The sequence below is a fragment of the Phyllobates terribilis genome, unplaced genomic scaffold (genome assembly GCF_046119375.1).
Source record: "Phyllobates terribilis strain yellow unplaced genomic scaffold, ASM4611937v1 Scaffold_4__5_contigs__length_816908805, whole genome shotgun sequence".
NCBI lineage: Eukaryota > Metazoa > Chordata > Amphibia > Anura > Dendrobatidae > Phyllobates > Phyllobates terribilis.
The window spans coordinates 683,295,932-683,323,900 of record NW_027362764.1 but is presented as its reverse complement, the minus strand read 5'-3'; the positions used below and the strand labels follow the sequence as shown (position 1 = coordinate 683,323,900).

The 27,969-nt window shown below is 46.1% G+C and overlaps 7 pseudogenes; all 7 read left to right on the top strand.

The window, feature by feature from the left end:
• Positions 1-214: 214 nt before the first annotated feature.
• Positions 215-334, top strand: LOC141269758 (5S ribosomal RNA; annotated as a pseudogene).
• A 939-nt stretch (positions 335-1,273) lies between these two features.
• Positions 1,274-1,382, top strand: LOC141269886 (5S ribosomal RNA; annotated as a pseudogene).
• Positions 1,383-1,987: 605 nt separating this feature from the next.
• LOC141267342 (5S ribosomal RNA) lies at positions 1,988-2,106 on the top strand (annotated as a pseudogene).
• A 621-nt stretch (positions 2,107-2,727) lies between these two features.
• LOC141267348 (5S ribosomal RNA) lies at positions 2,728-2,847 on the top strand (annotated as a pseudogene).
• Positions 2,848-3,786: 939 nt separating this feature from the next.
• On the top strand, positions 3,787-3,904 carry LOC141268496 (5S ribosomal RNA; annotated as a pseudogene).
• A 621-nt stretch (positions 3,905-4,525) lies between these two features.
• Positions 4,526-4,645, top strand: LOC141267832 (5S ribosomal RNA; annotated as a pseudogene).
• Positions 4,646-20,160: 15,515 nt separating this feature from the next.
• LOC141268078 (5S ribosomal RNA) lies at positions 20,161-20,280 on the top strand (annotated as a pseudogene).
• The last annotated feature ends 7,689 nt before the right edge of the window (positions 20,281-27,969 follow it).

Here is a 27,969-nt window from a genome sequence, read left to right as displayed (position 1 = left end):
CATTACCGCGATGAAGGGTTTAGCCTGCAGGAGACACAGCGCCAAGACATTTTTGAAGACACCTGATGCGGCGGGTGAATCACTGCTAAACAAACCACACCTGTAGGGACGGCACAGCCTTTGCATGGACCCTTCGGAGCCCGCCCCGTCACGGCCAGATTGCTCGCCACCATGCGATCCTGAGAAAGGCTGGCCGGGCGATGGATCAAGCAGTGTTTACTGGCCATACCACCTTGGATACGCATGATCTTGTCTGATCTCGGAAGCAAAGCAGAGCTGGGCTCGGACAGTACTTGGATGGGAGACCTCCTGGGAACACCGGGTGTTGTAGACCATTTTGATTAAGTTTTGCCCTACTGCCCAGCTCGGCTAGCATGGAACGGCGCCTTGCCGGACACCGACCTTAAGTAACTTAGATGATGGAAGCCCCAAGGCCTCTGAGCCAGTTGGCAGCTAAGTACGCTACCCCGCCGCCTGCACGCAGGCCTGACAACGAGCTCCTTTCCACGGCTAGGAGTGTTTATTGACTCCGCAGCTCGCAGTGTGGAAATGATGGCGTTAAAAGCACCCGGGGTCGTGAAGGGGCCAGGCTTTCAGCAGGTGCCCAGGGAAGGATTTCGATGCCAGCCGCCTAGCGAGGGCCAGCAGAAGTAACATGTTTCTCTGCAAAGAAGCTTGTGTAACCAAGCCAGACGGCTGACAAAGAGCTAACCTCAGTGCAAGGAAGGCAAGGAAGGAATTGGGGAGGGGGGGGGTGATTCCTGCTAGGGCCCTGAAATCATAAAACAGGCAGGAGAGTCTGACGCATGGTGACGGAGAGGTTGTAGGGGCAGATAGGGGGTGTTGTCACGTGCGAGCACGTGTGTATGCTGGCTCGTGTGTGAGAGTGCGCTTCCTAGGTGTGGCGTGCTGCAGACAGTCAAAGGGATTGTTCCCTTTCATTAGAAGCTAATCCCCCGTTGCAGGAGATTAGAAAGCAACTAACCGCGCTCTACTCACCCTACCCGGGTCTACCGGTGAGTCTCGCCTCTGCTCCCGGCCTGTGGCATTGGCCGTGAAGCTGACGTTCCGTCGACAGCGCTGCAGCCGATCAGTGAGCTCAGCGGCTCTGAGTGGGGCGTTGTGTCTACAAGACCTTTTAAGGAAGCCAGCAAAAAAATTGAAGAGAAGGGAAAGCACAAAAGGACCTGGTCTTGCTGAGCACTGGAAAGGGCAGTCGGCAGCCGGCAGCCAGACGTCAAAGTAGAAAAGCAGCAAGCGAGAGGCTTGTCTCTGCTACGGCCACACCACCCTGAGCACGCCTGATCTCGGAAGCTAAGCAGGGTCGGGCCTGGTTAGTACTTGGATTGGAGACCGCCTGGGAATACCAGGTGCTGTAGGCTTTTGCTTTTTCCTTCCTTCCACCAGCAGGGGGCATTCTCTTCTATGCCTTTTTTCCATTCCCTTTCACAAGTGCACACATTCATTCTCTTTCTTTTTTTCATTTGCTTTCTCTCTTGCGCTATTTCATCTCTGCAAAATACCAGCATCTTTCTGATCACCGTGGGCCTCCAGCATTGTTGCTTCTTTACTTTTAATACTAGGACCAGCATCTCCCGCGTGGCTGGAGGCAACCACCGGTAACCCCAAGCAGAAGACCTTTGCAGGCAACACGACCCTCCCCCCTGAATAGCAGCTCAAAGTCACTGGCAACCATCTCACCCTCTTCCTTCATTCACCCCTGGACGTCTCGCTCCGCCCCCAAGGTACCGGTCCAGCTTGCTCTTTCTGTCACATTACCGCGATGAAGGGTTTAGCCTGCAGGAGACCCTGCGCCGAGCCATTTTTGAAGACACCTGATGCGGCGGGTGAATCACTGCTAAACAAACCACACCTGTAGGGATGTCACAGCCTTTGCATGGACCCTTTGGAGCCTGCCCCGTCACGGCCAGATTGCTCGCCACCAAGCGATCCTGAGAAAGGCTGGCCGGGTGATGGATCGAGCAGCGTCTATGGCCATACCACCTTGGATACGCCCGATCTTGTCTGATTTCAGAAGCTAAGCAGGGTTGGGCCTGGTTAGTACTTGGATGGGAGACCGCCTGGGAATTCCAGGTGCAGTAGGCTTCTGCTTTTTCCTTTTTTCCACCAGCAGGGGGCACTTTCTTCTATGCCTATTTTCCATTCCCTTTCACAAGTGCACACATTCATTCTCTTTTCTTTTTTTCATTTGCTTTCTCTCTTGCGCTATTTCATCTCTGCAAAATACCAGCATCCTTCTGATCACCGTTGCCCTCCAGCATAGTTGCTTCTTTAATTTTAATACTAGGCTCCTTTTCACCAGGGCCAGCGTCTCCCGCGTGGCTGGAGGCAACCACTGGTAACACCAAGCAGAAGACCTTTGCAGGCAACACGACCCTCCCCCCTGAAGAGCAGCTCAAAGTCACTTGCAACCATCTCACCCTCTTCCTTCATTCACCCCTGGACGTCTCGCTCCGCCCCCAAGTTACGAATCCAGCTTGCTCTTTCTGTCACATTACCACGATGAAGGGTTTAGCCTGCAGGAGACCCTGCGCCGAGACATTTTTGAAGACACCTGATGCGGCGGGTGAATCACTGCTAAACCAACCACACCTGTAGGGACGGCACAGCCTTTGCATGGACCCTTCGGAGCCCGCCCCGTCACGGCCAGATTGCTCGCCACCAAGCGATCCTAAGAAAGGCAGGCCGGGCGATGGATCAAGCAGCGTCTACTGGCCATACCACCTTGGATACGCCCGATCTTGTCTGATCTCGGAAGCAAAGCAGGGCTGGGCTCGGACAGTACTTGGATGGGAGACCTCCTGGGAACACCGGGTGCTGTAGACCATTTTGATGATGTTTTGCCCTACTGCCCAGCATGGCTAGCATGGAACGGCGCCTTGCCGGACACCGACCTTAGGTAACTTAGATGATGGATGCCCCAAGGCCTCTGAGCCAGTTGGCAGCTAAGTACGCTACCCCGCCGCATTCACGCAGGCCTGACACCGAGCTCCTTGCCACGGCTAGGAGTGCTTATTGACTCCGCAGCTCGCCGTGTGGAAATGATGGCGTTAAAAGCTCCCGGGGCCGTGAAGGGGCCAGGCTTTCAGCAGGTGCCCAGGGAAGGTTTTGGATGCCGGGCGCCTAGCGAGGGCCAGCAGAAGTAACATATTTCTCTGCAAAGAAGTTTGTGTAACCAAGCCAGACGGCTGACAAAGAGCTAACCTCAGTGCAAGGAAGGGAAGGAAGGTGCGGAAGGAATTGGGGAGGGGGGGGATTCCTGCTAGCGCCCTGAAATCATAAAACAGGCAGGAGAGTCTGACACATGGTGACGGAGAGGTTGTAGGGGGAGATAGGGGGTGTTGTCACGTGCGAGCACGTGTCCATGCTGGCTTGTGTGTGAGAGTGCGCTTCCTAGGTGTGGCACGCTGCAGACAGTCAAAGGGATTGTTCCCTTTCATTAAAAGTTAATCCCCGGCTGCAGGCTATTAGAAAGCAACTAACCGCGCTCTACTCATCCTACCCGGATCTACCGGTGAGTCTCGCCTCTGCTCCCGGCCTGTGGCATTGGCCGTGAAGCTGACGTTCCGTCGACAGCGCTGCAGCCGATCAGTGAGCTCAGTGGCTCTGAGTGGGGCGTTCTGTCTACAAGACCTTTTAAGGAAGCCAGCAACAAAATTGAAGAGAAGGGAAAGCACAAAAGGACCTGGTCTTGCTGAACACTGGAAAGGGCATCCGGCAGCCAGACTTCAAAGTAGAAAAGCAGCAAGTGAGAGGCTTATCTCCGCCTACGGCCACACCACCCTGAACACGCCTGATATCGTCAGATCTTGGAAGCTAAGCAGGGTTGGGCCTGGTTAGTACTTGGATGGGAGACTGCCTTGAATACCAGGTGCTGTAGGCTTTTGCTTTTTCCTTCCTTCCACCAGCAGGGGGCACTCTCTTCTATGTCTTTTTTCCATTCCCTTTCACAAGTGCACACATTCATTCTCTTTTCTTTTTTTCATTTGCTTTCTCTCTTGCGCTATTTCATCTCTGCAAAATACCAGCATCCTTCTGATCACCGTGGGCCTCCAACATTGTTGCTTCTTTACTTTTAATACTAGGCTCCTTTTCACCAGGACCAGCGTCTCCCGCGTGGCTGGAGGCAACCACCGGTAACCCCAAGCAGAAGACCTTTGCAGGCAACACGACCCTCCCCCCTGAAGAGCAGCTCAAAGTCACTGGCAACCATCTCACCCTCTTCCTTCATTCACCCCTGGACGTCTCGCTCCGCCCCCAAGTTATGGGTCCAGCTTGCTCTTTCTCTCACATTACTGCGATGAAGGGTTTAGCCTGCAGGAGACCCTGCGCCGAGCCATTTTTGAAGACACCTGATGCGGCGGGTGAATCACTGCTAAACAAACTACACCTGTAGGGACGGCACAGCCTTTGCATGGACCCTTCGGAGCCCGCCCTGTCACAGCCAGATTGCTCGCCACCAAGCGATCCTGAGAAAGGCTGGCCGGGCGATGGATCGAGCAGCGTCTACTGGCCATACCACCTTGGATACGCCCGATCTCATCTGATCTCGGAAGCAAAGCAGGGCTGGGCTCGGACAGTACTTGGATGGTAGTTCTCCTGGGAACACCGGGTGCTGTAGACCATTTTGATGACGTTTTTACCTACTGCCCAGCTCGGCTAGCATTGAACGGCGCCTTGCCGGACACCGACCTTAAGTAACTTAGATGATGGAAGCCCCAAGGCCTCTGAGCCAGTTGGCAGCTAAGTACGCTACCCCGCCGCCTTCACGCAGGCCTGAAACCGAGCTCCTTGCCACGGCTAGGAGTGCTTATTGACTCCGCAGCTCGCCGTGTGGAAATGATGGCGTTAAAAGCACCCGGGGCCGTGAAGGGGCCAGGCTATCAGCAGGTGCCCAGGGAATGTTTTGGATGCCGGCCGCCTAGCGAGGGCCAGCAGAAGTAACATGTTTCTCTGCAAAGAAGCTTGTGTAACCAAGCCAGACGGCTGACAAAGAGCTAACCTCAGTGCAAGGAAGGTGCGGAAGGAATTGGGGAGGGGGGGGGGTGATTCCTGCTAGGGCCCTGAAATCATAAAACAGGCAGGAGAGTCTGACGCATGGTGACGGAGAGGTTGTAGGGGCAGATAGGGGGTGTTGTCACGTGCGAGCACGTGTGCATGCTGGCTTGTGTGTGAGAGTGCGCTTCCTAGGTGTGGCGCGCTGCAGACAGTCAAAGGGATTGTTCCCTTTCATTAAAAGTTAATCCCCGGCTGCAGGCTATTAGAAAGCAACTAACCGATGTCTCTACTCACCCTACCCGGGTCTACCGGTGAGTCTCGCCTCTGCTCCCGGCCTGTGGCATTGGCCGTGAAGCTGACGTTCCGTCGACAGAGCTGCAGCCGATCAGTGAGCTCAGCGGCTCTGAGTGGGGTCTTCTGTCTACAAGACCTTTTAAGGAAGCCAGCAAAAAAATTGAAGAGAAGTGAAAGCACAAAAGGACCTGGTCTTGCTGAGCACTGGAAAGGGCAGCCGGCAGCCAGACGTCAAAGTAGAAAAGCAGCAAGTGAGAGGCTTGTCTCTGCCTACGGCCACACCACCCTGAACACTTCTGATCTCGGATGCTAAGCAGGGTCAGGCCTGGTTAGTACTTGGATGGGAGACTGTAAAATAATACACTACCTGTATTATTTTTATCTACTGAGGACTTCTCAAAGTATCAATATCACGATATTCTTATAAAAAAATGTATCAATTTATTCTTGGATTGTCTATTAAAAAGAATCAGAATGCAGCAGGTACATACAATAATTAGTTAGAAAGTAATTGTCCATTTGTCCATAATTAGCTTAATTGTTGAGATTCACCCATCTTTCCTTGGATCCTGGCTGGTAAATCATGTCTTTGTCCATCATGTGTCCAGGCCTACATGTCATCTGCTTCTCAGCATGAAGATTCTGTGTCTTGTGGGGTAGGCAGAGCAAGAGAGCCCCCCCTTTCTGTACCATGGGCTTTTATAGGCAGTCGTATGGACACCTGTTCTACATATGGTAGTGAACCAAAAATACACACACAAATAGCGCATGTCAACTAGACACGATGGCTGAGGCATAGAACTCAGAAAAATGATTATCGATTAACATTCCAAATGAATTTCCATAATTAACCATTTAACATTTCCCCCTTTTTTGAGAATAAAAGGACTTTAACTGAAATTTCTCAAAAGAAGATACATTCATCAATCATTTTTTCTTTCCTTCTTCCTTGGCAATATCATTAAATTTCCATAATAATAATATTAGTAATAATAGTATCAATATCGGATTATTGCTATATAATGATGTGAATTCATGTTATGGTAAGCCGTGACTAATATTCATTTAATATGTATAATTATACTTCCCTATATCTAAATTGAAGCAATCGCGGGTTCAATCGTCATCATCTGATGTCATCGGGTCGTCGTCTCGTCTTCTTCTTGGTTCTTTTATAACACAGTCTTTAGATGAAAACTCCTTTGAAATAAATTACAGCATGTAGATATTGTACAGTCCATAATTGTGTTCATTATTGTTCAGTCCATAAACTGTACTCTTTATTAGAAAGATCATGTGTGTCAGTTGATAAGAAAACAAAGTCCATGGATGAAATGTAGCTTTAATATGTGTGCAGTGTCACCTGGACTTACGTTGGATCGTCTTTGGAATCTTCCGTGTGTCCGCACTGGTCTCGTGTCACTTTTGGAACAGATGTGATGTCTTTGGTAAGTAAAGCAAGGGTTAACTTGACACTTCCCTGCTTTATATAGCACCATAACCAGTACTCAGTCCTTTATATACAGGACACATATGCCAGGTATTACCTGTTCACCAGCTTTCATTGAAGCGTTGCAGGTGATAAGAAACCAGTGGAACGTGATGAAACTTGAACACAACACAGTACATATAGGATCATCGTCCTCTGCCGTCCTGGTGATCAGTGGTGTGAATTGTATTGTATGTAATGGACACAGTCTATTATAACACTCAGCATTCACACCTGTTACCTTCTGAGACGTCCGGATATCAGTTGCTTCTTCTTGTAACTTTTGAGAATCTCTTTGATTTATAAAAATTAAAAGTCTTTATTAAGATAGAATTCATAATTGCGATGTCTTGATTGAAGTCTTCATTCCCTAATCTGATACCAAATCTGGCAGTTTTTCCTAACCTATAATATCACAGCGTACCATAGCAATCAGTAATATCCATCTAATTATTATCAAAATATTAAAATAAATTATGTTTGGAATAATAAACAATAATAGATAATAATTCATTATCAATCAAGTTCTCCATATGATAGAACATTTTTATGTCATAGGTGTAATTACCTTTTCCAACCCATAGGTGTCAGTGTATTTTGAAAAAACAAGTTTTTATATCTTTATTAAACCAATAATATCAAAGAATGTATACTCCTGAACCAAAATGAATAAATATATGAATGTATGAATGAATGAATGAATGAATAAATGAATGAATGAATTGTTGTGTTTACTCAGAAAATGTAAACATTTTTTTCCTTAGCAATATATATTTAATGAAGCAATACTCTTGTATTAGACATTACTTTATTAAATATTAATGTGTTTTCTCAATTGAGATATTGAACTCAAATAAAATCAAATGAGAATTAAAAAATGAAAAAATAGAAAAATAAGAAGTATAAAGTAAGAATAACATTTTAAAAATGAAAAATAAAATTAAGAGTAAAAATAAGAATAAAAATAAAAATAAGGCCTTTAAATTTTAATGACAAATGCAGAGTAATTATATTCTCCATAAAAAATACCCTTATAGCTCCATTATCTGGATGATTTCATATTTGTCATAACCTTGTACCACCAAAAAATATTAAATTATGCAACTTTGCATGTAATACCCTTCTTAATTATACCATAGTACCTTATTATTATTTCTTCTTTATTAAAATGTGTGGAAAATAAGTATTGATCAAAAGTGATTATGTAATCAGGATCAAAAACACATTTTCTCAATTAATACCAAAAATATTATTTTATAAAATTTATGTATATATCAGAACCAAATTAAAAATAATTATTCTTCTAGAAATATTGTGCATAAATTTCATATCGATGAGTAGCATAGATTTGACTAAAGAGAGGTGTGTACCTATTTAGGTAACCATTAGTGTTGAGCATTCCGATACTGTAATATCTGGTATCGGCCGATATTCGCGGTATCGGAATTCCGATACTTAATTCCGATAGTTTTACAATATCGGATACCGGAATCGGAAGTTCCCATAATGCCTGCGCTCTGCAGTGTCTGTGAAGGATGACAAGTTGGATGGCAGCGCGATCCAGCCTGTCATCAGAATGCCATCCCAGCGTGGGAGAATTCTCCTGATTGTTTAAAAGCCGGCGGGCGGTAAAAAGCCGCCGGCTTTTAAACAATCACACAGCCCCATACTGCTTCCCCGCAGCCTCCCACCCCGATCCTCCGCTCCCCTCGCCACCTCCAATCCCAATCGTAAATTAGGACCAGGCTGGGAGCGCAGCACCAAGGAGCGAAGGACCCGGGCGGGGAAGCCGGCAGTGAAAAGACTTCACCGCCGGCTTTCCCGCCGGTTATTTCAAATGAACAGCTGAGGTATCAGGTGATGCCGATCAACTGTTCATTTGAAGTCGCCGCGGTGCCCTCAGAGGGTTCTTGTGAGTTCATGCTTGACTGCATGAACTCACATGAACTTTCCCACGGCCGCACAGGTCAGCCTCACCTCCCAGACCCGTCATGATTAGTGTGTGTGCGGAGTGTGTGCGCGCGGTGTCTGTGCGATGTGTGCGGGTGTGTGCGTGCAGGCAGACATAGGCCGATGTGACACTACTACTCCCATCGGCCTATGTCTGTCCCCCGTCCACTCCTGCCAGCAGGATCAGCTCGATGGGAGCAGTAGTTCCCATCAGCCTGATCCTGCTATTTAAACTGCCCTACTGTGTCCCCAATAAATGTTAGATACATGTCATTGGTGGCCAGTGGTTACCTACAATAAATTAGTTCATACATTACCTGTCCCCGCCGATCGCCACCTAAAATAAAGTAAAAAATAAAAAACTACACCTATACTCACCTAGACACCTAATTCCCCGAAGCCATCGATCTCCTGTAATAAAATATAAAATAATAAACCACAACCTTATCCTTACCCCTCCGTAGCAGTCCACGAGTGTCCCACGAAGATCTCCAGTTCAGAGCAGCCACATAGAATGTGACCGCTCTGAACCGCTGCTGCCGCTAGAATGACGGGGCCGTAAGGGTTCACCGGAGTTCAGGCAGCGCTGCTCCGGTTAGCTGCTTTACGGCCCTGCTGTATCGTGAGAAATTCCCACGGTACAGCAGTGCCGTAAAGGAGGTCTCCGGAGCTGCGCTGCCTGAATGCACTCTGGTGACCTCAGTCAGTGGCTCCCGCTGCCGGGAGCGGACGTGTTCCCGGCAGCGTGAGCTTACAGCAGCCATGACAGCTGTCACCATCTCCAGATGTGACAGCTGTGCATGGGAGATCAGCGCAGGAACGTGGACAGGTAACTATTATTTTTAGTAAACTAAGAATTAAATAAAATTGTGTGTTTTATTTCAAATAAATTATTTTTTTCTGGGTGTAGTGTGTGTTTTTTCTTTTTAACACTTTGTAGGTTAGTAATGGGGGTGTCTTATAGACGCCCATCATTACTAACCTGGGCTTCATGGCAGCTGGCGCTGACATGAACCCCACCACTAATACCCCCTACCACCGCACCAGGGCAGCGTGGAAGAGCGAGGCTAAGTGCCAGAATTGGCGCATCCTATGGATGTGCCATTTCTGGGGCGGCTGACGGCTGGTGTTTCTAGCCTGGGAGGGAGCCATTATTCATGGCACCCTTCCTGGGCTATTAATATCAGCCCCCAGCTGTCTGCCTAGCCTTTGCTAGCTATTAAAATAGGGGGGACCCCACGTAATTTTTTTTGGGGGGGTCCCCCATTTTAATAGCTAGTAAAGGCTAGGTATTCAGCTGGGGGCTGATATTAGTAGCCTGGGAAGCTCCGTGGGTTTTACCCCCTTCCCAGGCTTCAAACATTTGCCCCAGCCGTCTGCTTAACCTCCGCTAGAGACTAAAATTATGGGGGATCCCACGCCATTTTTTTTTTAAATAAATCCTTTATTTTAACACTAAATGACATTTGAGGAGTTAATAAAGATGCAGTCCCTAAATTATTATTTATTTTTTAATTAATTTTTCCCAAAACTTTTGACGTGGGCTTTGCTATATTTTTGTATGCCAGCCAGGTACAGCATCCAGCTTCTATGAACGCGCCATTTTCCGGGGCGGCTGCAGACTGCAATTTTCAGCGGGGGGGGGCAGAAAGCTTGGGCCTCCCTGCGCTGCAGATTCCATCCCCCAGCTGTCTAGTTGTACCTGGCTGGACACAAAAATAGGGCGAAGCCCCACGTTTTGTTTTTTTTAATTATTTCATGAAATTCATGGAATAATTAAGAAAAAAAGGGCTTCCCTATATTGTTGTGTCCAACCAGGTACAAATAGGCAGCTGGTGGTTGGGGGCAGCCCGTTCCTGCCTGCTGTACCTGGCTGGACACAAATATAGTGCAAAGCCCCACGTCAATTTTTTTTAAATTATTTCAGGAAATTCATGAAATAATTAAAAAAAAATTATGTGGGGCTTCGCCCTATATTTGTGTCCAGTCAGGTACAGCAGGCAGGAACGGGCTGCCCCCAACCACCAGCTGCCTATTTGTACCTAGCCGGACACAACAATATAGGGAAGCCCTTTTTTTCTTAATTATTCCATGAATTTCATGAAATAATTAAAAAAAAAAATACGTGGGGCTTCGCCCTATTTTTGTGTCCAGCCAGGTACAACAAGGCAGCTGGGGGCTGGAATCCTCAGCGCAGGGAGGCCCAAGCTTTCTGGGCCCCACCCGCTGCAAATTGCAGTCCGCAGCCGCCCCGGAAAATGGCGCGTTCATAGAAGCGCCATCTTCTGGCGCTGTACCCAACTCATCCAGGGCCCTGGTGCGGTGGCTCACTGGGTAATAAAGGGGTTAAGGCCAGCTTGGCATTATCAGCTGGCCCTAAGCCCGAAATTCATGGGGTCACGCCAATATTAGACATGACCACCATGAATTTCTAGTAAAGTATTTAAAAAAAACACAAACACCCAGAAAAAAGTCCTTTAATTGAAATAAAGACACAATTCTTTATTGTTCTAAATTAAACCATACTTACAGTCACGCCCATTCCAGCTGAAGCCAACGATCTCCTGCAATAAAAGAAAAATAATAAACCAACATCATCCTTACCTTTCCATGGTTCCCAGGACAGCTTCAGCTCTGCTACATCGAGATGACAGGCTGGACCGCAGCAGAAAGCTGCCATCCAGCCTGTCATCCCGCAGACACTGAGAAGCGCAGGCATGCTTGCGCTCCTCAGTGTCTCGCTGTGACGGCATCCAGATGAGCCGAGGTCATGTCCAATGAACTCAGCTCACCTCATGCACGTCACTGACAGCGTGGGAAAATTCTCCTGCACTCAGCGCTTCAGCGTGAGAATTCTCCCACGCTGTCAGTGACGTGCATGAGGTGCGCCGAGTTCATTGGACATGACCTCGGCTCATCTGGATGCCGTCACAGCCAGACACTGAGGAGCGCAAGTATGCCTGCGCTTCTCAGTGTCCGCGGGATGACAGGCTGGATGGCAGCGTTCTGCTGCGGTCCAGCCTGTCATCTCGATGTAGCAGAGCTGGAGCCGTCGTGGGAGCCATGGAAAGGTAAGGATGAGGTTGCTTTATTATTTTACTTTTATTGCAGGAGATCGTTGGCTTCAGCTGGAATGGGCGTGATGGTAAGTATGGTTTAATTTAGAACAATAAAGAATTGTGTGTTTATTTCAATTAAAGGACTTTATTCTGGGTGTTTGTGTTTTTTTTAAATACTTTACTAGAAATTCATGGTGGTCATGTCTAATATTGGCGTGACCCCATGAATTTCGGGCTTAGGGCCAGCTGATAATGCCAAGCTGGCCTTAACCCCTTTATTACCCAGTGAGCCACCGCACCAGGGCCCTGGATGAGTTGGGTACAGCGCCAGAAGATGGCGCTTCTATGAACGCGCCATTTTCCGGGGCGACTGCGGACTGCAATTTGCAGCGGGTGGGTCCCAGAAAGATTGGGCCTCCCTGCGCTGCGGATTCCAGCCCCCAGCTGCCTTGTTGTACCTGGCTGGACACAAAAATAGGGCGAAGCCCCACGTATTTTTTTTTTAATTATTTCATGAAATTCATGGAATAATTAAGAAAAAAAGGGCTTCCCTATATTGTTGTGTCCGGCTAGGTACAAATAGGCAGCTGGTGGTTGGGGGCAGCCCGTTCCTGCCTGCTGTACCTGACTGGACACAAATATAGGGCGAAGCCCCACATAATTTTTTTTTAATTATTTCATGAATTTCCTGAAATAATTAAAAAAAAATTGACGTGGGGCTTTGCACTATATTTGTGTCCAGCCAGGTACAGCAGGCAGGAACGGGCTGCCCCCAACCACCAGCTGCCTATTTGTACCTGGTTGGACACAACAATATAGGGAAGCCCTTTTTTTCTTAATTATTCCATGAATTTCATGAAATAATTAAAAAAAACAAAACGTGGGCTTCTCCCTATTTTTGTGTCCAGCCAGGTACAACTAGACAGCTGGGGGATGGAATCTGCAGCGCAGGGAGGCCCAAGCTTTCTGACCCCCCGCTGAAAATTGCAGTCTGCAGCCGCCCCGGAAAATGACGCGTTCATAGAAGCTGGATTCTGTACCTGGCTGGCATACAAAAATATGGCGAAGCCCACGTCAAAAGTTTTGGGAAAAATAAATTAAAAAATAAATAATAATTTAGGGACTGCATCTTTATTAACTCCTCAAATGTCATTTAGTGTTAAAATAAAGGATTTATTTTAAAAAAAATTGATGTGGGGCTTCGCCCTATATTTGTGTCCAGCCAGGTACAGCAGGCAGGAACAGGCTGCCCCCAACCACCAGCTGCCTATTTGTACCTGGCCGGACACCACAATATAGGGAAGACCTTTTTTAAAAAAAATTATTTCATGAAATAATTAAAAAAAAATTGACGTGGGGCTTCGCACTATATTTGTGTCCAGCCAGGTACAGCAGGCAGGAATGGGCTGCCCCCAACCACCAGCTGCCTATTTGTACCTGGTTGGACACAAGAATATAGGGAAGCCCTTTTTTTCTTAATTATTCCATGAATTTCATGAAATAATTAAAAAAAAAAATGCGTGGGGCTTCGCCCTATTTTTGTGCCCAGCCAGATACAACTAGGCAGCTGGGGGCTGGAATCCGCAGCGCAGGGAGACCCAAGCTTTCTGGGCCACCCCCGCTGCAAATTGCAGTCCGCAGCAGCCCCAGAAAATGGCGCGTTCATAGAAGCGCCATCTTCTGGCGCTGTACCCAACTCATCCAGGGCCCTGGTGCGGTGGCTCACTTGGTAATAAAGGGGTTAAGGCCAGCTTGGCATTATCAGCTGGCCCTAAGCCCGAAATTCATGGGGTCACGCCAATATTAGACATGACCACCATGAATTTCTAGTAAAGTATTTAAAAAAACACAACACCCAGAATAAAGTCCTTTAATTGAAAGAAACACACAATTCTTTATTGTTCTAAATTAAACCATACTTACCGTCTCGCCCATTCCAGCTGAAGCCAACGATCTTCTGCAATAAAAGTAAAATAATAAAGCAACCTCATCCTTACCTTTCCATGGCTCCCACGACAGCTTCAGCTCTGCTACATCGAGATGACAGGCTGGATCGCAGCAGAACGCTGCCATCCAGCCTGTCATCCCGCAGACACTGAGAAGCGCAGGCATACTTCCACTCCTCAGTGTCTGGCTGTGACGGCATCCAGATGAGCCGAGATCATGTCCAATGAACTCAGCTCACCTCATGTACGTCACTGACAGCGTGGGAAAATTCTCCTGCACTCAGCACTTCAGCGTGAGAATTTTCCCACACTGTCAGTGACGTGCATGAGGTGAGCTGAGTTCATTGGACATGACCTCACCTCATGTATGTCACTGACAGCGTGGGAGAATTCTCACGCTGAAGCGCTGAGTGCAGGAGAATTTTCCCACGCTGTCAGTGACGTGCATGAGGTGAGCTGAGTTCATTGGACATGAACTCGGCTCATCTGGATGACGTCACAGAGAGACACTGAGGAGCGCAAGCATGCCTGCGCTTCTCAGTGTCTGCGGGATGACAGGCTGGATGGCAGCGTTCTGCTGCGGTCCAGCCTGTCATCTCGATGTAGCAGAGCTGGAGCTGTCCTGGGAACCATTGAAAGGTAAGGATGATGTTGCTTTATTATTTTTCTTTTATTGCAGGAGATCGTTGGCTTCAGCTGGAATGGGCGTGATGGTAAGTATGGTTTAATTTAGAACAATAAAGAGTTGTGTGTTTATTTCAATTAAAGGAATTTATTCTGGGTGTTTGTGTTTTTCTTTAACTTTGACTATGGGGTTAGTAATGGGGGTGTCTTATAGACGCCTCTCCATTACTAACCTGGGCTTGATTTCATCTGGCATTATAAGCTGACATCAACCCCAACCCCATTACCCCACTGCCACCGCTACAGGGCAGTGGGAAGAGCGAGGCTAAGTGCCAGAATTGGCGCATCCTATGGATGCGCCATTTCTGGGGCGGCTGACGGCTGGTGTTTCTAGCCTGGGAGGGGGCCAATATTCATGGCACCCTTCCTGGGCTATTAATATCAGCCCCCAGCTGTCTGCCTAGCCTGTGCTAGCTATTAAATTAGGGGGGACCCCACGTTATTTTTTTGGGGGGTTCCCCCATTTTAATAGCTAGTAAAGGCTAGGTATTCAGCTGGGGGCTGATATTAGTAGCCTGGGAAGCTCCGTGGGTATTACCCCCTTCCCAGGCTTCAAACATTTGCCCCAGCTGTCTGCTTAACCTCCGCTAGAGCCTAAAATTAAGGGGAACCCCACGCCATTTTTTTTTTAAATAAATCCTTTATTTTAACACTAAATGACAAGTACAGTAATCAACACTGTCACTGTACTTCATATATATGTGACTGACATGTTTCTATCTATCTAATCTATGTGTGATTCTCTATTCCTTCTATTCTAAATTGTCGGGTACAGAAGCTGAAATGCCGGCCGGCTTTTTTAAAGAGACGGTGCACGAAAACACTAATATTTTTTTAAATAAATCCTTTACACTAAATGACAAGTACAGTAAGCAACACTGTCACAGTACTTCATATATATGTGACTGACATGTTTCTATCTATCTAATCTATGTGTGAAGCTCTATTCTGTCTATTATAAATTGTCGGGTACCGCTGCTGAATTGCCGGCCGGCTTTCTTAAAGAGACGGTGCACGAAAACACTAATATTTTTTTAAATAAATCCTTTACACTAAATGACAAGTACAGTAAGCAACACTGTCACAGTACTTCATATATATGTGAATGAGATATTTCTATCTATCTAATCTATGTGTGATGCTCTATTCTTTCTGTTGTAAATTGTCGGGTACCGCTGCTGAATTGCCGGCCGGCTTTCTTAAAGAGACGGTGCACGAAAACACTAATATTTTTTAAAATAAATCCTTTACACTAAATGACAAGTACAGTAAGCAACACTATCACAGTACTTCATATATATGTGACTGACATGTTTCTATCTATCTAATCTATGTGTGAAGCTCTATTCTTTCTGTTGTAAATTGTCGGGTACCGGTGAATGCCGCTGATGAATTGCCGGCTTTTCATGTCATTCTACATTATTCTTAGTTGTTTTACTTCATGTAGAATTAACCTACAAGGAAAGAAAGGGTTTATTTTCATTCCGATATTTGTGTCCCATTGACTTGCATTGGTTTCCGGTATCGGAATCGGCGATATCCGATACTTTTTGGGTATCGGCCCGATCCAATCCGATACGATATTTCCTGATATCGGAAGGTATCGCTCAACACTAGTAACCATTAAAAATAATATTATAGTTATTCAAGAATATTATCATGTGGAAAATTATTCTAAATATAAATTTGCTTTGTAAACCATTTTGATGTGTGGTTGCCCTTATCCACTATTAGTTAAATCAAGAAATAATAATTATTAAAGAAATATAGAAATATATATATGTAGATAATACCTAATTATGTATTATAATTTCCTCAGAATTAAATATATTTTTGTACCTTCACATAAAGAAACATTTTTTTTTTTCAAACATACAAACATACGAGGCCTCTGTCACATCAATCACACTTAGCAGCTGGTGATTTACTCATCTGTCACCTTCACTCTGACATTCACAGATCTGTTCAACTCAAACATTCCACATATGAAGTTTTAGATATATATATATATATTTAACCCAAAATTGTTGCATCCCAATTTATTAATGCGCATTGCCAAATCAATTGAATATCTTTATATTTCTTTGAATATTCCCCAAGTACATATTATATAATATGAGAGTAAGTCACTGGAATTTCAGACACTTGAAAAAACTCTTGTCTTAGATTCTTTTTTCACTGGCTGCCCGGTCTTAAGTTACATCAGTTGAAAATAGAATGAATGGGATCCTATACTATTAGCTCAAAGTTCAAAGGCCGCAGCTGTCACACGTCATGCTGTAAAGCTACTTTAATTTGCACGAACACTTCATGCACAGAAAATATTAGCAACACAAAAGAATTAATAAGTATTACATATATATTATAGTTCAACTAGATATATTGTTATTATTTTAAAATGTTATACACATAAAATCATGCAATTTTTTTTACTTCCTGTGTGAATAAAGAAATAAATCCATTTTAGAGTTCTTTGATCAAATCCTGCTTTGGAATGAAAACTCTAAGGAAATATAAGAAAATAAAATTAAATATCAAATTCATACAGAAACAGATTTATTTAAATATCTTATACATATATTGGTTGGTTCTAATGTAATTCAAAATATTGCTACTTAAATTTATATATATGAAGTTCTAATTTATTAATTAATATATATATATATTTTATAAACGTATATATAAATACAATTATACGCAATCTCTACTTAGACAAGTGTATATATATATATATATATGTATATATATATATATATATGAACTATTAGAAACTATGTAACTACAATTTTACTGTATAAGATTATAAATAAATATTGAGACATTGTATTACAATTTGATACAACATTATAATTACAGTTTTTCCTTAGCCACTCCCTAAACCAAATCTTCTGTCTCTCTCAAATATCTCCAGGAACGCCCTATTTAGGAAAGACATTTTTCTATCCTTCAAAACCTCAGAGAACTGCCTGTTCTTCTGTCCACATTCCATGACGTCATTGTGAGTTGGTCGTCTCACCTGTCTCTGTCCATCAGTTTCAGCCATTTTCCTTTATAGAGAATCACAGTTCTGACTGAGAATTAACTCATTCTGTGGAGAGATGGATCTTTGCACTGGCTGATATGGCTTATAACATATATGAAATCTTCTGTGTATTTGATAGAGTTCACTATGGGGATGACTCAGTCTAGGAGAGTTTGATATTGGCTTTTGGTAAGATTTTACCTTTCCTGGTTTTATAAATTTAGCTTGATTTATTTTCTTTTCACGATTCTCATGTTTTCTAACAAAATCCAGCATCTGCGCACATTCAAATAATGAATTTTTTTGTGATGCCATAACTTGGGAAACTGAATTTAGGAATTTGAATTTTTGTACAAAAGTTGTTATCATATGTTGTACTTTTCCATTTTTGATGAGAGCTTTGTACAACCGTTCAAATATGGACATGAATGTATATGTACATTCCTTCCTACCAATCCTTAGTTTCTGCAGATCTTCTACGTTGGGAAAATCCTTTGTGACACAATAAATCAAATATCTTAATCTGTCAGAATCATTTTCCCATCCATTAGGAGAGTCATTTTCACAGGGCATTAAATGTAAACGTCTGGACAATGTCACAGGAATCCATATTTTAAACAATTGATTCCTCTCCTCATTGGATAAATCAAACTTATCAGAGAAGCTCTCAAATGTCTCTGAATTTCTACAGGCATGGATTTTGACATCATATTTTGGCATGATTTTGTATAATTTCAGCAAATTTTTCCTCATTTTAATTTGGAGTTGAGCCTGGGTAATTCCAGAATTCTCTGATATTTTTAGTGGCTCTTGTACGTCCGTTCCTCCTACGTCACTCACGTCTCCTCCCACATCACCTAGTATATCGGTTTCTTGTATGTCAGTCATGTCTCCTCCCATGTCAGGTTTCTGTATGTCCGTCTCTTGGTCAGACCCAAGGTCACCTTCAGTTACAGACACGTGTCTTACTTCTTGTTCATTTTCCACATTACAGTCAGAATCAGTATCACCGTCTGACACTTCTACACTATTTTCCTGCTTAGAAATCTCTAACACAAGACTATGAAAAAAATCTACCAAATGTAGAATATTTCTCAATTTCTGTTTGTCTCTATTTACCAATTTAGAAGTTAACTGTACATTCTGCAATTCACATTCTTTGTATAAACTGAGCCACAAAACTTCTATGTCATCTCCTACATTAACTTTGAAATTAATATTACTTTGTTTAGCAAAAGAAGAAATTATATCCATATTTTGCTTACCTTAAGATTCCTTGGCTTCTCTTTATCAGCACGTCCTGTCTTCAGTTCATCTGATTCTTTTCCTGTGTGATTCTGTTCCTTGTTAGTACCTCTGCTTTATGTCTTTCCTCAGTCTGTAGGTCCTTTCTGCTTCTCGTGACAAACTAGTGAATTTACTGACACGTGAACAACAGCTGTTCAGCTCGTCAGGACTCCCCCCTTGTTCACGGAAGAAATTCACTTACTTAATTTAAAAAACAAAAAAACTGGACTGGCTGGCTCACCATTGTAAAATAATACTCTTCCTGTATTATTTTTTTCTACTGAGGACTTCTCAAAGTATCAATATCATGATATTCTTATAAAAAAATGTATCTATTTATTCTTGGATTGTCCATTAAAAAGAATCAGATTGCAGCAGGTACATACAATAATTAGTTATAAAGTAATTGTCCATTTGTCCATAATTAGCTTAATTGTTGAGATTCACCCATCTTTCCTTGGATCCTGGCTGGTAAATCATGTCTTTGTCCAGCATGTGTCCAGGCCTACATGTTATCTGCTTCTCAGCATGAAGATACTGTGTCTTGTGCGGTGGGCAGAGCAAGAGAGCCCCCCCTTTCTTTACCATGGGCTTTTATAGCCAGTCGTATGGACACCTGTTCTACATATGGTAGTGAACCAAAAATACACACACAAATAGCAAATGTCAACTAGACACAATGGCTGAGGCATAGAACTCAGAAAAATGATTATCGATTAACATTTCAAATGAATTTCCATAATTAACCATTTAACAGAGATCGCCTGGGAATGCCAGGTGCTGTAGGCTTTTGCTTTTTCCTTCCTTCCACCAGCAGGGGGCACTCTCTTCTATGCCTTTTTTCCATTCCCTTTCACAAGTGCACACATTCATTCTCTTTTCTTTTTTTCATTTGCTTTCTCTCTTGCGCTATTTCATCTCTGCAAAACACCAGCATCCTTCTGATCACCGTGGGCCTCCAGCATTGTTGCTTCTTTACTTTTAATACTAGGCTCCTTTTCACCAGGACCAGCGTCTCCCGCGTGGCTGGAGGCAACCACCGGTAACCCCAAGCAGAAGACCTTTGAAGGCAACACGACCCTCCAGCCTGAAGAGCAGCTCAAAGTCACTGGCAACCATCTCACCCTCTTCCTTCATTCACCCCTGGATGTCTCACTCCGCCCCCAAGTTACGGGTCCAGCTTGCTCTTTCTGTCACATTACCGCGATGAAGGGTTTAGCCTGCAGGAGACCCTGCGCCGAGACATTTTTGAAGACACCTGATTCGGCGGGTGAATCACTGCTAAACAAACCACACCTGTAGGGACGGCTCAGACTTTGCATGGACCCTTCGGAGCCCGCCCCGTCACGGCCAGATTGCTCGCCACCAAGCGATCCTGAGAAAGGCTGGCCGGGCGATGGATCGAGCAGCTTCTACTGGCCATACCACCTTGGATACGCCCAATCTCATCTGATCTCGGAAGCAAAGCAGGGCTGGGCTCGGACAGTACTTGGATGGGATACCTCCTGGGAACACCGGGTGCTGTAGACCGTTTTGATGACGTTTTGCCCTACTGCCCAGCTCGGCTAGCATGGAACGGCGCCTTGCCGGACACCGACCTTAAGTAACTTAGATGATGGAAGCCCCAAGGCCTCTGAGCCAGTTGGCAGCTAAGTACGCTACCCTGCCGCCTTCACGCAGGCCTGACACCGAGCTCCTTGCCACGGCTAGGAGTGCTTATTGACTCCGCAGCTCGCCGTGTGGAAATGATGGCGTTAAAAGCACTCAGGGCCGTGAAGGGGCCAGGCTTTCAGCAGGTGCCCAGGGAAGGTTTTGGATGCTGGCCGCCTAGCGAGGGCCAGCAGAAGTAACATGTTTCTCTGCAAAGAAGCTTGTGTAACCAAGCCAGACGGCTGCCAAAGAGCTAACCTCAGTGCAAGGAAGGCAAGGAAGGTGCGGAAGGAATTGGGAAGGGGGGGGGTGATTCCTGCTAGGCCCCTGAAATCATAAAACAGGCAGGAGAGTCTGACGCATGGTGACGGAGAGGTTGTAGGGGCAGATAGGGGGTGTTGTCACGTGCGAGCACGTGTGCATACTGGCTTGTGTGTGAGAATGCGCTTCCTAGGTGTGGCGCGCTGCAGACAGTCAAAGGGATTGTTCCCTTTCATTAAAAGTTAATCCCCGGTTGCAAGCTATTAGAAAGCAACTAACCGCGCTCTACTCACCCTACCCGGGTCTACCGGTGAGTCTCGCCTCTGCTCCCGGCCTGTGGCATTGGCCGTGAAGCTGACGTTCCGTCGACAGCGCTGCAGCCGATCAGTGTCTACAAGACCTTTTAAGGAAGCCAGCAAAAAAATTGAAGAGAAGGGAAAGCACAAAAGGACCTGGTCTTGCTGAGCACTGGAAAGGGCAGCCGGCAGCCAGACGTCAAAGTAGAAAAGCAGCAAGTGAGAGGCTTGTCTCTGTCTATGGCCACACCACCCTGAACATGCCTGATCTCTTCTGATCTTGGAAGCTAAGCAGGGTCAGGCCTGGTTATTACTTGGATGGGAGACTGTAAAATAATACTCTTCCTGTATTATTTTTTTCTACTGAGGACTTCTCAAAGTATCAATATCACGATATTCTTATAAAAAAATGTATCTATTTATTCTTGGATTGTCCATTAAAAAGAATCAGATTGCAGCAGGTACATACAATAATTAGTTATAAAGTAATTGTCCATTTGTCCATAATTAGCTTAATTGTTGAGATTCACCCATCTTTCCTTGGATCCTGGCTGGTAAATCATGTCTTTGTCCAGCATGTGTCCAGGCCTACATGTCTTCTGCTTCTCAGCATGAACATTCTGTGTCTTTTGGGGTGGGCAGAGCAAGAGAGCCCCCCCTTTCTGTACCATGGGCTTTTATAGCCAGTCGTATGGCACACCTGTTCTACATATGGTAGTTGATATGGAATAACGTCTCAGTCTCCCAAAGGATGAGTGCACACACTATCTCTGCAGATTAAAGAAAGTTTTATTGTAGCCACAAGAGCTCTGATCAATATTAGAACAGAACTGCCTCCATTGTATTGGGGCACAATTCTTATAGTATAAATTGTGGGTTTTACATAGTAGGTGGGACATAGGAAGATTATAACATAACCAATCATCTTACAATATAAACAACTAGCATCCAATCATTAGTAGTCAGGCGATTACATAAAATGCTTACCTATGTACTTATATAATTACTTGATGCAATGTACCTGTTTTGTTGGTCAATGTGCTTTCCCTAGATCAACCTGACCTCAAAAGGGCATTTTGACTAAGATAAGCAACCCCTGCAAATTCCACAGTGGCTTGGGTAAACTTTACATCTTTGCTTAGAGATTATTGATTAATCTTATTATAATTTAGTTGTTTAAGCAGCATATTTTACTACATTGGTTTATAGGAGTGTTAAAGGGTTATATTAAAAGGGATTAATTGATATGGTATACTAATTTTCCTATCATTTTCCTCTCTCTGATAATAATATTATCACTTGTCACTTACACCTCTACATCAAAGTAATAGTAACTTCTGCCCTCTCTCCGAAAAGGAGGGGGAGGAGCAAGGAGAGGTATTTCAGAATTTTCATTTGCCGGAAGGAGATGAACGTTTAAGACGTTCTTGGGTCTTCCGATTTTGTTTATGGCCCACTTATATAATTTTATGAGCAATATGATGATGAAAGCAAACAGACAAATTTGTAGGAACATGTGACCTACACCGACAATCCATCCTCCTATACCTTTAAACCAGTTAGCAGGGTTCAACCATTGTAACCAACTGCTAAAAATGGTTTCATCATCATGGGAATGTTCTTCTCTGAATCTTTCTTTTAATTCCATGGCTTTGGCGATGTGTTTATCTACTCTGACTGAAAAATTGGCATCTACATAGTTGCAACAGGCAGGACCGATTATCTGACACATACCTCCTTGACTGGCCGTTAAATAGTCTAATACTATAGTATGTTGATTTAGTACTTTTGCATGAAACCGAGTTTGATTGTTTAGTATTAGGATGGCATCGAATACTTCATCTGTGACATTATCAAACAATTCTGCTAATTGTTCAATGTTATGAGAATTGTGGATAGCCAATCCTGTAATTGTGAGAGTGAGTCCAAACTTTGTGTACCATGGAGTGTGTATCAAAGGCTGGGTTTTAGCTCTTCTCTTCTGCATCATATGTCTTGGTATCTGATCAAGGTCTATCTCATCATGGGCGATGGTCCATGTAGCTAGGGACAATCTTGCTAGGGTACATGTACCAACACCATCATAAGGTAGAAATTTGTAAGCAAAAGTTCCACAAACATAATACATATTTTCTGGAAGAATGATATGTTCTCCACCTAAATGGGATAGTAACCTATAAGAAATTTCAGATGCATACCATATGAGGGGTTGTAACCTCGGGGACGGGCACCAGGGGTGTCTTAGTATTCCTCTTACTGTTTGATTGCATGTATTCGTATCTTCATTATATCCTGAACTATTTATTAAATCATGCAACAAACCTGATGTTCCTTTGGTTAATTCGTATACTAGGCCCCCGAATAGAGTAGATCCTTCATTATTTTCTGATGTATAGGGGACATGACTTGGTAGAAATATAACCTGTAATGATTCTAGATTAACAGGTATGGATCCCAACTCATTATTTGTAATATTAATTCTATTACATCGTATGCTGGTAGATCCTGGACCACATACAGCTATGCTGTGGGGTGTAATGAGGGATAGATCTCGAATCGCTACCCACCATGGTGGAGCTGTCCATCCTGCTATTGGAAGGGACACACGAGTGTTGTTATATCGTGAAGCACTTAGATTTGTGGGGAATGTGAAAGTTTCTTCCAATGACAGGATAAGTTCCTCCATTGGTACAGGAGTAGCTAAGAAAGGCATAGATTTTGAGGATATTGGTGAATGAGTGTGTAACGGGTCTGGGAGGCGGAACCTCTGAGCTACTATACAAGGGGGCGGTCCTTGTAAGGAAGCGGGTGGCGACCAGGGTAGACGGGCAGGCAGTCACAGCAGGTGACTGGGACAGTCTCTGAATGAACGGACAGGAGGTCACGGCAAGTGACCGGGGCAGTCTCTGGATGAACGGGCAGGAGGTCACGGCAAGTGACCGGGGCAGTCTCTGGATGAACGGGCAGGAGGTCACAGCAAGTGACCGGGGCAGTCTCTGGATGAACGGGCAGGAGGTCACGGCAAGTGACCAGGGCAGTCTCTGGGTAAAGTATTGGTACGACCTGTTGCGGCAGATGATAGACGTGAGCTCCCAGGTGAGAAGGCGAGAGTCTCTGGATAATCGGGTGGTCACAACATGTGACGGCGGAGCCTCCAGGAAGACCAACAGACAGGTAGCAGATGAGCGCTCCCAGGTGAGCGGGCAGGAGTCTCTGGACAGGCGGGTGGTCACAGCACGTGACGGCAGAGCCTCCTGGTAGGCTAGCAGACAGGCAGCAGATGAGCGCTCCCAGGTGAGCGGGCAAGCTGGTCCTTAGACAGACTGACAGGAGTTGGAAGGCAGACCGTCGGACCTCAGGCTAGCAGGCAGGTAGCAGGATAACAGGCAGGAATTAGACAGCAGACTGGCAGGAATCTGGCAGGTATCTGGCAGGTAACTGGAAACGGGACCTGAGGGCTGAAGCAGAGTAGTGAACAGTGCTACAACATTGCTCGGGCACCTCCATTTTGGAGGAGGTGCCTTTTATATGGGAGGTCCTCCGGCAATTGGCCGGGGACTCCTTAGGACGGCGCGCGCGGTCCCTTTAAGAGAGGGGGAGCGCGCGCGCGCCCTAAGCACACTGCCGGGGAAGGAGCGCGTGCCGGAAGCAGCGGGGAGAGAAGCGCTGGAGGACGCCGCGCCAGGAGCGGGGAGGTGAGATGGACGGCGTCTCTGCCTAGAACGGGGCAGAGACGCCGATGCTACAGTACCCCCCCCTTTAGGCCCCCTCTTTTTTTGGTCAGAAAGAAATTTCTCAAGGAGAAGCGGGGCGTTGATGTTCTCCCTGGGTTCCCAAGTTCTCTCCTCAGGACCAAACCCCTTCCAATCTACTAGAAAAAAGGTTTTTCCTCTTACCCTCTTGGAGGCCAGAATACTCTCTACCTCAAAGATGTCATCAGCGGAAACCGGAGCAGGAGGGGCACCTGGATTTTTGGAAAAAAAGTTAAAGACAACGGGTTTGAGGAGAGATACGTGGAAGGAGTTGGGGATCCGTAGGGTGGCCGGGAGTTTTAATTTGTAGGCCACAGGGTTAATTTGCCTGAGGACTTCGAAGGGGCCGATGAATCGAGGACCCAACTTGTAGGAGGGTACTTTGAGCCGCACATGTTTGGATGAGAGCCAAACCTTGTCTCCCGGACAGAATTGGGGCGGATCCAGACGTCTCTTATCAGCATATCTCTTCATCCTCTCAGAGGAGAGAAGAAGAGCGGACCTGGTGCTCTCCCAAATAGTAGAAAATTCGCTGACAAGAGACTCCGCAGCAGGGTTGTCCACAGAAACGGAGACAGGAAGTGGAATCCGGGGATGTTAGCCACCGACTATAAAGAACGGGGATTTGGAAGAGGACTCGCTCTCATGGTTGTTATAAGAGAACTCGGCCCATGGTAGGAGATCCACCCAGTCCGAGTGGTGAGCATCAACGAAGTGCCGGAGGTAGCTGGACAAGATCTGATTGATCCGCTCCACTTGACCATTGGACTGAGGGTGGTAAGCGGAGGAGAAATCCAGTGTAATGTCCAGCAGCTTACATGTGGCTCTCCAGAAGCGAGAGGTGAACGGAACCCCACGATCCGACACGATGTGGAGGGGCAGACCATGGAGACGGAAGATGTGGCGGATAAAGTCTTTAGCCAGCTCGGGTGCAGACGGAAGACCAGGCAGGGGAATGAAGTGGGCCATCTTAGAAAAACGGTCAGCGACAACCCAAATGACAGTACAACCGGCAGAAACTGGAAGGTCGGTGATAAAGTCCATAGCGATGTGTTGCCAAGGAGCAGCAGGTAGGGGAAGGGGCAGGAGATGGCCGGCAGGTAGATGTCGGGGAACTTTGTTACGGGCACAGGATGAACAGGCCGCGACGAAGTCTACCACGTCCTTACGCAGGGTAGGCCACCAGTAATGCCGGGTAATAAGTTGGAAGGTCTTCTTTTGGCCAGCATGGCCAGCTAGTTTAGAAGAATGTCCCCAGCGAAGAACCCTCTCCCGATCTGGCACAGCTACGAACGTCTTACCGGGTGGAAGACGAGTCAGATCCAAGGGGGCCACATTCATCACCTTGGAGGAGTCGATGATGTGCGTAGGTTCCTCCTCTTGATCGGAGGACAGGAAGGACCGGGACAAGGCATCAGCTTTGACGTTCTTGTCCGCAGGACGGAAATGAAGAATGAAGTCGAAGCGGGCAAAAAACAACGACCACCGGGCCTGGCGAGGATTGAGTCTCTGGGCATTTTGGAGATATGCCAGGTTTTTGTGATCCGTGTAGATAATTACCGGGTAGAGAGCCCCTTCAAGCAGATAGCGCCACTCTCCCAGTGCCAATTTGATGGCTAGCAATTCCCGGTCTCCAATGGAGTAGTTGCGCTCCGACGAGGAGAAGATTTTGGAGAAGAAGCCGCACGTTACCATTCTCCCGGTAGAAGACTTCTGGGTGAGCACCGCTCCGGCTCCGGAGGAGGAGGCATCAACCTCCAGGTAGAATTGTTTATTACAGTCCGGACGGTGCAGGAAGGGAGCAGAGGCGAAGACTTTCTTTAGGGAAAGGAAGGCCTCCTCGGCTTCAGGCGACCATGTCCTGGGGTTAGCCCCCTTACGGGTAAGTGCAGATATGGGAGCAGTCCGAGACGAGAAGTGTGGGATGAAAAGACGATAATAATTAGCGAAGCCCAGGAATCGCTGTATCGCCTTCAAACCTTCAGGACGAGGCCATTTTAGAACGGAAGAGAGCTTCTCGGGATCCATTTGCAGACCTGTTTGGGAGATGACATAGCCCAAGAACGGAAGGGAGGTCTGATCGAAGAGGCACTTCTCGTATTTGGCGTAAAGGTGGTTCTGCCGAAGCCTAAGCAGGACCTGACGAACATCCCTCCGGTGTGTGGGGAGATCCGGAGAGAAGACCAAGATATCGTCCAGGTATACCACTACGCAGGAGTACAGGAGGTCACGGAAGATGTCGTTGACTAGTTCCTGAAAGACCGCAGGAGCATTACAGAGACCGAAGGGCATCACAAGGTACTCGTAGTGACCGTCCCGGGTATTGAATGCCGTCTTCCACTCGTCTCCTTGACGGATATGGACCAGATTATACGCTCCTCGTAGATCCAGCTTGGAGAAGATCCTGGCGCCCTTGAGACGGTCAAACAATTTGGAGATGAGTGGCAGGGGATATTTGTTTTTTACCGTGATGAGATTGAGTCCTCTGTAGTCAATACAGGGACGTAGCGAGCCGTCTTTCTTTTTGACAAAGAAGAATCCGGCTCCAGCCGGGGAGGTAGATTTTCGGATAAATCCCCTAGCCAGATTCTCTTCAATGTACTCAGACATGGCTCGGGTCTCGGCTGCAGACAACGGGTAGATACGCCCACGGGGAGGAGTGGTGCCAAGTACCAGGTCGATCGGGCAATCGTATGGCCTATGGAGTGGCAATGTCTCAGCTTCCTTCTTACCGAAGACGTCCGCATAGGGCCAGTAGGGAGCCGGGAGACCAGGTAAGTTAGCTGGAGTAGGCTGAGGGCGAAGTAGACAGACCGGGACCAGGCAGGTCCTATGGCAGTCAGGACCCCATCGGAGTACTTCACCGGACCGCCAGTTCAATACGGGTTCATGTGTCTGGAGCCAAGGTAGACCTAGCAACAGGGAGTGAGAAAGTCCGGACAGCACATGGAATGAGATCTCCTCAGAGTGCAGCATTCCCACCTGCAGGGTTATGGGTTCGGTGACGAGCAGGATGGTCTCCGAGAGAAGTCTTCCATCCACGGAGGCGACTGACAATGGTTCAGCCAGGGACTTGGTGGGAATATGGTATCTCTCTACCAGAGACTGGGAGATGAGGTTTCCAGCAGCTCCAGAATCCAGATGGGCGAGTTCAAAGAGACGGTTTTCTCCCCAAGCAATAGAGACCGGTAAGGTCAGAGACGGAGAGGGCTTACTTTTGTCTAGGACGACCTCTCCGAGTGGTCCTAGACACTGGCGTT